Here is a 12,212-nt window from a genome sequence, read left to right as displayed (position 1 = left end):
TATATATATATATATGTATATATATGTTTGTGTGTCTGTGTTTGTCTCTCCCAACGTTGCTTGACGACCGATGCTGGTGTGTTTACGTCCCCGTAACTAAACGGTTCGGCGTGAAAGATCGATAGAATAAGTACTAGGCTTGCAAAGAATAAGTCCTGGGGTCGATTTGCTCGACTAAAGGCGGTGCTCCAGCATGGCTGTAGTCAAATGACTGAAACAAGTAAAAGAAGAAAAGAAAGCAGGCACAACTGACTCAGTTCAGCTATGGCTGGAATGATATAAGGGTAGGTAACTCTCTCAAAAAGCTTTTTTTATATTGTAGTTTTATTCACCACCAAACTGACACAAACTATATATTTACCTCCAGCATTAAAGAGGCTATGTGCTTCCAGCCAGCGTGTCAGTTTAATTTCTGTATTCCATGTGCAGCAGTAGATGTGTAACCAATGGTAAATTTCTGATTGGTTATATGCCATAACCAAGAATATACCACTTAGCTACATAAGAGTATAACCGTTCAACATTTCTTTTAGAGTGTGCTTTTTTTCTGATTCATTGACAAGGTATATAATATGATATATATATATATAGAGAGAGAGAAAACGTGAATGGCAATTTGTTTCTTACTTTCCATGAAGTCCAACTAGGCCCATGACAGAATACTGTTCCCATGTCTGTGTGGTGCTGTTGCTACGCATAAACATTCTAGACTACATCCAAAAGAAAGCCAAAGAAACCGATCATTAAAGACTCACTTACCAATACATTTGAACCTTTAATCTACATAAGTTTTTTTTCCTCTGCTTTTCTATTACTTCAGTAATGGCTTCCATTCCTTAGAACCAGCTAGTTGTATATCAGCTCCATTCAAGCACCCTTTGATACAATCATCTCATTTGTCATCATCCGTACTGCAAACCATGTCCTGCTAACTACACAGCAACTTCTATTCTCTCTTGTTCCTTCCCAGAATAGCACTAATCTGATATCCCATTTATCTTTTTACTTATTTCAGTCATTTGACTGTGGCCATGCTGGGGCATTGCCTTGAAGGTTTTAGCTGAACAAATCAATGCCAGCAATTATCTTTTTAAAGCTTGGTATTTATTGCATCAGTTCTTTTTGCCAAACTGCTAAGGTATGGGGATGTAAACACATCAACACCTGTTGTCAAGCAATGAGAATAAACACAGACACAAAGACATATACACATATATAAATATATGTTTTCATCCAAAATGGAGATGAACACCATTCCTCCATGTGATCAGCTTGAAAAATTGTTAAGATATTTTCTTAACAAAACCAATGGTAGCTTTAATACACACAAAGAAATTTTATCCACCAATGCAGTATTGAGCATTTACGTATATATATATATATGTATACACACACACACATGATGGGCTTCTTTCAGTTTCTGTCTATCAAATCTATTCAAGGCTTTGGTTGGCTGAGGCTACAGCTGAAGACACTTGCCCAAGGTGCCATGCAATGAGACTGAATCCAAAACAATGTGATTGGGAAGCAAACATCTTACCACACAGCCATGCTCGTATTTTCCTTTACTCCTCAAATTATAGTAATTTAAGTAGAATATCAACTGCCATTATCACCGGAACATCACTGCTGCTGGTGACATGTAAAAAGCAGCCAATAAACCCTATAAAGTGGCTAGTATTAGAAAGAGCACCCAGCCCTAAAAGCCATGCTAAAAAAGAAAGTAAAAGTAGAGCTTGACACAGTCTTCTGGCTTGCCAGCTCCTGTCAAACCGTTCAACCCATGCCAACATGGAAAAAAAGGACATTAAATGCTGGTGATGAGGATGATTAATCTTGTAAGTCTCAGAATGCCTACGAAAATTATGAGTATATCCTTTCCCTTCTGAGGAAGTCATTAGGAAAACTTACATGTGTATGCATATCTTAGAGAATAGCTGTAACTTAATTTGTTGTATGTGTAGATGTTTGTTTAAAATAGTAAGAACATGGTGTCAGTGCTAGCCCTAAGGTTGCTGGCGTCCCGGGCAAGCTGAACTTCAGCGTGTACAAGCTGACGGTCGTGGAAATTTCCTTGTCTTTGTCACGCTCTCCTTGGAGTCCCCTAGCACATAGCGCCTCAGGAAAAAGGAAAAGGAATAGAGCATCGAAATTGTCGCAATGAATTCAAGAGAGTTTTTTTTTAGTGATTTTTGCAGCTGTTTCGCAAGAGTTTTTCCCCTTAGATTAAAAGCTGTTATTTCTCTACATATTTGTGTTGATACATTATGAACATTCCTTTTGTTGTACTGGCAGATTTCGTCCATGATTTGTTGTTGAAGCTATGATAATTATACTGTCAACATGTTGACCTGGTACTTCCACCTCATAATAACCTATTATAGTCAACATGCATGTGTTACATTTACTTTGTTGCAGTCGTAAACATGTTCACGTACCAGAGAAAATGTTTTGTGGTATTTTGTTCTCTCGCGTCGTTCTGAATTCGAATTTTGCCTTTCAACTCCTTGGCATCAGCAATATAAATACCACTAAATTACTGGGAATCAATAAAATTGACTCCTCACTTTTGTCAAACTACGTCACACAAAACAAAGACCAGGTGAGAAACATTAGTTTTTACAACACATGTATCCTGTACGGAAATCTCCACAAAAATAGACGATTAGGGAGGGAAGTAATACTTATAGCTGAGCACAATGTTAAAATAAGCACACCAACTACTTACAGTAATCACAAACATAAATAAAATACTCCCTGACTAATGATGCATAGAGCTAATGGCAAAAAACTCAAATTCTGAGGTAGCAGCAGCAATACATACCAACACCACTTCATTCAAAAGGTGATAGCATGAGTGTCTAAGTTCGTGATGAATTTGTAAACTCTACATTTCTAAACAAACTAAGGAACTTGCACAAACAAAAAAAACCCTAAATAGTTTCATGAAAAATATTACTAGACCATAGTCCTGTTTTTAATACAGCATGTTTATAAGAAAAGCTGTCCCCACCAATATAGACACACACACACACTTTTATATTGTTGAGTAGTATACTCCTGGTTATGGGATGTAACAAGTTACCATTGAACCAATGGTAACTTTCTGATGGGTTATATGCCATAATCAGGAATATAAAAGTATAACTGCTCAAATTTTATTTTCGAGTGTGCTTTTTTTTCAGACTTGCAGCCAACTGATTGATAATGTGTGTGCGTGTGTATGTAACTCAATAAACGTGTTGAGTGCCCTTCTTTCATTTGTTCACTGCGAATGGCTGGGTAATCCAAAAACACTTATACCCATAATTTCAAGCAGACTTAACATGACACTGTATGACAAGCACTCCCTCCTTCACAACAAATCCCAAATCCCATATGAAATCAATCCATCTGATTTTATCTACCTGATTTGACTTACAAAACTGGAGTTGACTGGTAACATGATGTCGCACAAGATGTTTGAACCCAAAATCTTGTGATTGCCAAGCAAACTTCTTAGCCACATTACCATGGACAAATAATGTATAGAATTGTAAATAACAACAATAATAATGATAATCATTTCTTCTATAGACACAAGGCCTGAGATTTTGGGGGACGGGGCAAGTCAATTACACTGACTCCAGTACATAACTGGTACTTATTTTATTGACTCTGAAAGGATGGAAAGCAAAGCGACCTTGGTGGAATTTGAACTCAGAACGTAAAGACAGACAAAATACCACTAAGCATTTTGTCTGGTGTGGGAACAATTCTGCTAGCTTGCCACCTTAACAATAATAATAATAATAATAATAATAATAATATTTGCAAATTTGAGGAAAAGGGTTACTGAAGAGTTAAGAAAATAATCAGTGCTGACACCAGTGTATTATCTGACTAGTGTTTTTGGTGTTTTCTTTTATTGACCCTAGGAAAGGTGTAAGACAAAGACCTTACAGGATAAGTGTATGATTATTTCAAAAGGGGTAAACATGACACTCTGTCATGGTGAAAGTGTTTGTGCTTAACAAGTTTGGTTTATTGGTGGAGTATTTGGTCAATGAAAGTAAAGTTGACCAGCCAGAAAGTTACCATTGAACCAATGGTAACTTTCTGATGGGTTATATGCCATAATCAGGAATATACTACTTGGTAATATAAAAGTATAACTACTCAAATTCTATTTTAGAGTGTGCTTTTTTTTTCAGACTCTCAGCCAACTGACTGATAATGTGTGTGTGTGTGTGTGTGTGTGTGTATGTAACTCTATAAATGTGTTGAGTGCTCTTCTTTCATTTGTCCACCCACTCGTATATATAAATATATGTATATATTTATATATATATATATATATATACATATACACACACACACATGCGAATGGCTGGGTATTCCAAAAACACTTATACCCATAGTTTCAAAGTGTTTGTGCTTAACAAGTTTGGTTTACAGGTGGAGTATTTGGTCAATGAAAGAAAAATTGATATTTGAAATTCTTATTTTTGAAGGTGGCTACTATGATTTCTGTTTAATCCTTTTGAAACCAACCCACTTGAGACTGACTCTGGTTCTTTGATACAGATTTCTGGTTTTAAGTGATCTCACTCAAAAACTTTCATCAAAGTTTCATGTTAATTTATGTTTCAGACACCAGCTCCATAATAACAGAGTTACTTTACTAAATTCTTCATTTTTACTAAATTGATGTAAACATCAGTAGATATACGGTAATGGAAGGGTTAAAGATTAATGCAAGTAACCAATATGTAGTGCTTGAGAAAACCTGTCCATCTTAGCAAAAATGAGGTCCTAAAGGTATACTGCTTATGTATATGCTCCTTCACCCAATCTGCTCATGACGAGCACCACTGCCCATCTTCCTCACACTCATCCTGCCATCACTTTTCTGTCTAAGGCACTACTTACTCAGCTGCTGCAAATTATAAGAGCAAAACTGCCCATACTTCATACCTTACCACTCACTCTTCCTGAAACCACTCCTTTTTTCCTTTGCATTCTCAGCATCATCCCTTACCACCTTATTTTTTACTGAATGACCCTTTAACCTTTCCTTGTACACCCAGTCATTTTTTGCCTACAGCCCCTCCCCATTACCTCTATTCATCTCCCACTGTTTCCACTCTCATGTACCTTTGACTCTGTTTCTGGCTTTGTTCATCTCTTTGTTGCACCTTATCTCAACATATTTCATGTCATCGTTGCTGTCACCTGTTACTTCCCTGACCTGTATCTGCTTCCTCCATCTTCCCCTCTAACTGATATTCACAACTGACCATGCCTCTCATCTCTCATTGCATTTCCCTCCATCCCCATCTCTGTCTATCTGCCACTTGCCTCTCACATTCCCATGAACTTACCTACTCAACAATACCACTTCTCTTATATTCACCTTCCTGTAATTTTAGGGTACTCCCAGACACATCTCCACCACTATCATTTTTCTTTTCCAGCTGGAGTAATCATATATCATCCCTGAAACAAAACACCTGTTCCTGTCCCTTTACCATTCTTTAACCTTTCCACACCTGGTAAAAAGCCACCTCTCTCAATATTACTTGCCTCCTTAGTTGAGGGATTTGTCTTGCAAGTTACTAAGTGACCTCACTTGTGCCAATACCGTGTAAAAAGTACCCAATACACTCTGTGAAGTAGTTGGTGTTAGGAAGGGCACCTCACTGTAGAGACCATGCCAAAGCAGAAATTAGACCTTTGCACAGCCCTTTGGCTTGCCAGCTTCTATCATACCATCCAACTCATGCTAGCATGGAAAATGGACATTGAATAATAATAATAATAATGATGATGCTGAGAAGGAGGAAGGGGAATGTCTCCTAAATTTACATGGACTTTTAAAACAAATACTTTGCTATAGTTTTGTGGTGTAACTTGGATGAAATATATATCTTCCTGGATAAAACATTTGTCTATTGTCAAATAATCTACTTATTCTCAACATCTATATGAATTGAGGCAATGCAATGAAATGCTTTAATTGACACTTAATAAAATACCAGTTGTGGCATTGAATTTGTAACCCATGAGTAGGTTGTCTAATACTTTATTCACTCACTACATCTAGTGTTTGATAATCAATAGACTCCTGATAACTGGTTGGAATAAAATTACTAGAATTGTGAACAAGCAGGGCAGAGTAGATGGCTATTGAATAGAATTAAGTATGATTGAAGGTCCATTTACATTATGGAACTTAGTTAATCTAATTATGTCATAATCAGTAAGATAAAATGATGTAAAACTGTGAGTCACATAGTCCTTTCATTACAAGATCTCTCTTAAGTGAAGATACCCCTGTATGTTCTATCTAGAGTATAAAAAAGTTATTTTCTTGTTCACGTTGGCTAATAAAGGTTTATTTTGCTAAAGTCATCAACTGCTTTTTCTTTTTCACCAATTAAGCTCTGTTTTAATTTTTATTACAAGTGGTATACAGATGAATGACCTGCTTAACAGAAAACATTTGAACTCCACACTGCAAGCTAATGAAACTCTTGTCAAACTTACCATTTTAATGTTGCTCAGAGCAATGAACACTTTGTGTTACCTTCTATGTTACCGGTCTATGTAGATCGGACTCTTGAGAACGGCATGTTTAGACCATAGGTGAAGCTGGACTGGTAACAGAGTCCTGTATCAACCCCACCCCCATTACCTGTTAACTCAAATATTTACAATAACCTATAATGAGAATCTTTGAAACAGCCATTAAGAGAACTATTGTCATTTGAAAGTTGGATTTTTGACAAATTTAGTTCTTTTTAGTTTATTTTGTATATACAGAAGTGGGCATTGAAATTGTAAGAGTACAAGATGGCGTCTTATTATTTTTTTTTTATTCACAGCATGTATAGAACAGTTTACAAAAAGCCACATAGAATTTTTTGTAGCCATTTGTTCTTAAATTCTCCTTCCTGTACACTGAGTACTGCTATTCTACTCACTCCTTTATCTTCACTTTGTTTACCTTTAGGGAATTTAAATTTTATTCTTCCAACAGTTATTTGTTCAAGGAGAAGGTTACAGGGCAGTTATTGGCATGGTTGAAGAGTTAACCTGTTAAATGATCTCCTTTCAAATACAGTTTATAGCCTCATTATAACATTGTTATCTACTTAATTAGCACTGTCAGATGGTGTTACTTCTCACAGTAGCATGCTAATTTACACTGATAGCATCATACCAATTATGGGAGAGAAATGACTTGTCTTAACAGATAAAGAAAATTGATTCTAAAGTGATAATGATAACTGATGTTTGCATTATTTCCAGTGTAAACAATATAAACAGTAGGTTTATAAAAGCTGCATTAATAGACTGGTCAAGGACTGGATGGCCCTATTGACAGGGTACACAATAATTAGTCAAAGAGTTGCTCTATTCTGTCACCATTTCACACTGTGTCAATAGCTGAAACAATTCAACCAAGTCTATCTAGCCACAAATTAGGTACTTTGTGGTGATATACCTCACTGTACAATGTCTATGGCTAAGAAAATTAACTGTCAGCTGACAGTCTACTTTGCTGTATGTAGGTACCACATTGCATATTTCATTGTACAGTGTCTGTAACCAAGTTAATTTAACTATCAACATCTCAGTACATCCAGCTGTAAATATGTCCCACATGTTTGGGGGTTCATTGTTCTATGTCCATAAGTAAGACGACTGCCAACAGCCTAGTCTGCATTGCTGTAGATAAGTACTACAATAAGGAACAGTTCATCACTGTAAGCAGTGGAAACATTCTAATATTGACAAGAATATTGTTGGTTTGTAGTTCTGACTTCAACTTGAGCTGTCAGCTCCAGCTATGATAGCTGTGCTAAGAAGTTAGACCTTTAGTTTCAATTCTAACATCACTAATCTAGAGCAGGCTTGAATATGAATCATCACTTGCAAATGTATTCCTTTGTCCAGTTATTTATGATGGTCACAAGTATTAACATATCCAGTTTTTGATGGTGTCATGTATTACTATATCTAGTTGTAGATGATACCCATTTGTAGGCAGATATGTAGATTTCTTACAGTAACCTTTTGCTGTAACTATTTTGTTACAGATTTGACTATTAAACTCAAATTTGATTTGATTTTTAACAAGAAAAAGAACAAACTTGCTTTTTTTTTCTTGCTGTATTATCTTCATTTAATGTCTACTTTTCTGTGCTTGTATGGATCAGATGAAATTTGTTGAGGCAGATTTTCTACACCTGGATGCTCCTTTCTGTCATCAACCTGTTTCCAAGCAAGGTAATATTTCCCCATGGCCTGACATATTTTGTATGGTTGACTGGAAATGAACAACTTGCTCATTTACAACTATGACATGATGTCAAGACAAGGGTACACGCAAACATACACAAAAACATATGCTACACATACATGCTTGCATGCATCCATACATACATACATACATATACCCCTTCACACTTACTTCGTTTTCCACTCTTCTTTCTTTCGTTTCCCTTCTCTCACATTTCCTGGCTTTCTCTTCTTTCTCACCTTCCCTCCTCTTTCACTTCACTCTGTCCTTTTTCTTTTTTTCTTGTCCCTCCCTAAATATTCTGTCCCTCTGCTTCTACCTCTCTCCTCTCTCTCCACATGACCTGTGTTCGGCCAAGCCTGACCTTTCTTTCTTGGTTCGACTACCATCCGTGCAACATCTATATTCCTCCCCATACCTGTCATCGGTTATGTCCCTGCCGTAAGGCTTCACTTCCACACACGCCAGCTAAATTTAATTCGTCCTTAGTCGAAAGACACCTGTTGTTATGTCCTGTTATTTGCACTTGTATTTGTGTACTATTTCTCCATTTTTTTCCCGTCCTTGTTTTCGTATACATTCGCTGCTTTCTTCCAAGGAATCTAGTGCTCTTAGCTTAGTTTTTCCTTGGGGCTGGCTAGATTGGAGCAATCTCGAGTATAACCAGCTGAAATTACAAAGATAATCTGGAACTCAACTGAGGAAAGAAAACTTTGAATGACTCGTCCGTGTTTTTTCTTGCTCTTTTTTTGTATCATCTGTCTGGATGTTTTGTTGTCCCTTTTTGTATCATGTAGCTGTCTGGATGTTTTGCGTTCTTGTCCCATTTTTTTGTATTCCTTTTCACATACATACATACAGGCATGCATGCATGCATCCATCCATACACACATGCATACATACATACATACATACATGATGGACTTCTGTTTTTGTTCTATTCCTCAATTGTGTTGTTGATGTTGTGTCCAGCCATGTTGTTTGTAGTAACTCTCTGTATGAGATATTCAAGTTTCAGTTAAAAATCACTATGGTCATAAATAAAAGGCTCCCTCAGTTAATTCATCTGGAGATTAACCAGTTATTTAACAAGGCTGATGGTTGTGGCTCCAAAGTTGGAGTTAGTATTCATCGTATTTTTGATAAATAGTCTCCCACGCCAAATATGCAACTTGCTGCTTCAAATGTTTATGTATGTAAAATTGATCCCCAAATGCAGAACCACCAACACGGCAAAAAACTACCAGCCAATTGCATACCAGAACTTAATGTATAAGATATATACAGCCTGTTTAAATCTCTTCCTCCAAGACCACTGTGAAACCAATAACATTATCACAGCACAACAAGCAGCTACAAAGAAGAAAGTCTGGGGATGTGCCGAGCAATTGCTAATCAACAAAACTATGATGTCAGAGGTGCAAGAGCAGAGGAGGAACCTAAATTCAATGTGATTAGATTATGAGAAAGCCTTTGACTCTGTTCCCCACTCATGGATGCTAGAAACCCTTCAACTTGCTAAAGTTCCAGTGAGAATAGTCAAAGCCATAGCTGGCCTGATTTCATTGTGGGCCACCATCTTGAAATTAAACACAAAGAGTGAATATATTATCACTGATAGAATACAGTATTGCAAAAGCATATTCCAAGGAGACAGCCTCTCTGTGATGTTGTTTATACTTTCTTTAAACACCTTGTCATTCATGTTAAGGAAGTCTGAAGGGTATCTCACTGGTTCACAAGGGAACAGAAATGCCAAAATTACACACTGTTTCTTTGTGGATGACTTAAAACTTTATGCAAAGAATATGCATGAGATGAAAAAGACCTAGTTACAACATTCTCAAAGGATGTAGGGTACTCATAGCAACATTTGAGCTGCTTGATTGGACACTTGATGAAATCTGAGCCATTGATGTGAAAACCTGAAAAATACTAACAAGCACACATAATTTCCACATAAACAGTGATGTAGACCGCCTCTACCTAAAATGTAAACAAGGTGGCAGAGGTTTAACATCAATCCAAAATGCCTTTGAATGTTGCATCATATTCCTTCGGCAACATCTTTTAACCACTAAGCATCAGTGTATCCCTTGACCAAATTTGCATACATGTAGCTGATAACATCATAAGACTTGGAAGGCAGCTCCTTGAGCAACACTCTTTGTCTGATACCCTAGAATACATGCCCCAAAAAGTCGCACAACTCTACCACAACATATCATCAGATGAAAAGATGAGCCTATATGAGCAGAAGACTATGCATGGATATATTAGTAGAAAGTTCCATGATGATAGTAACATCGATCATCAAAGCAATTTATCATGGCCGAATAGCCGGATTATTACCTTCCACTTTGAAGGGTATGTGTTTGCAATTCAGGAACAGGAAATATCAACCAAGTACCTGATGCACAAAAGGGATAGAGATGCAGGAAAAGCCGTAAAATGTGACAACTGATGCAGACTTTGTGGATTTAACACTGAAAATATCACCCACATCATAAGCAGTTGTCTGAAAATGTCATCACGGTATTATCTACGATGAGACATGACGTTGTTGTTAGGACACTCTATAACAAAATCCGTTGGAAAGATAATCCCGAGGACAAAGAAATAAAAACCCACAATATGGTAGAAGCCATAGCCACTCATAATGAAAAGGAATACTGGTAGAATGTACCAATAAAGGCATCAATAAAATGTAAGTACAACAGATCTGATATAATGATTTGGGATAGAGAAAAGTAACTGTGCACAGTTGTAGAAATTAGCTGCCCAGCGGATGTTAACATAAAGTGAAAAAGAGAACACCTATGCTGAACTATTAAAAAATCTACAGTTATTCTATCCAGATTACAAGTTCAGATTTATACCTGTAATTATTGGGGCCCTGGGATATGTAACACTGCTTAAATACCAATCTTGAGAAATTAGGCTTCTCAAAACCAGAAAGGAGAAAGCTAATTTGAAGGCTACAGATTGAATCCATCACTTGAACTGTAAAATCTGTAAAACTTTCCAGAAGTTTTATCATTTAAATATATATGAGCATGTCTAGATATATAACTCTATACATGAGAAAACATACATAAAACACACAAATCTGTACATACAAACAAAAATACCCTGTTGTTGATGTTGAAATTCCAGTGAAGGAACCTTGGATCTAGGTTAGAAACTGGTTCTTTCTCTATTAGCAAGGAATCTTGAAATAAACTGAAAAATGACATACATACATAAAATTGGTGAGGAGGGGAAATTTTAATATGTCAGTACTTTTGCCTAGATCAGGTCAGTAAATCCCATATGTCCTGCTTATATATGTGACACAGTGCAGTTGCTCCTGCATAAATAAACATCCTTGACTGAAACCTAAACAAGGTGAATTTAGCAGAGTGTCAATGATTAACTCCTTAGCAGGCTATAATCACTGACTGACAAGTGTCCTCCTCTTTCTTTTTGTTACCTCTTCTGTTGCTATTGTGAAAATATGTGGCTTAGTAGTTAGGGTATTCAGCTTACGATTGTAAAGTTGTGAGTTCAGTTCTTGGCAATGCATTGGGTCCTTGAGCAAGACATTTTATTTCACATTGCTGCAGTCCACTCAGTTGCCAAAAAATGAGTAGTATCTGTATTTCAAAGGGCCAGCCTTGTCACACTCTGTGTCATGCTGAATATCCCTGAGAACTACATTAAGGGTACTCATGTCTGTAAAATGCTCAGCCACTTGCATGTTAATTTCATGAGTAGGCTGTTTTGTTGATCGGATCAACTACAACCCTCATCATCATAACCGACAGAGTGCCAGCTTTGTTGCTACTACAATGACCCCTGTTCTTCTCCACCTCTGAGACTTGATATACTTGTTTCTTCTCCTGCTATCATTCTCCTCTGTATTTTACCTCTCATACCCTGCACT

The sequence above is a fragment of the Octopus bimaculoides genome, chromosome 3, assembly GCF_001194135.2.
Source record: "Octopus bimaculoides isolate UCB-OBI-ISO-001 chromosome 3, ASM119413v2, whole genome shotgun sequence".
NCBI classification, from domain to species: Eukaryota; Metazoa; Mollusca; class Cephalopoda; order Octopoda; family Octopodidae; genus Octopus; species Octopus bimaculoides.
Note: the sequence above shows the minus strand (reverse complement) of the source record.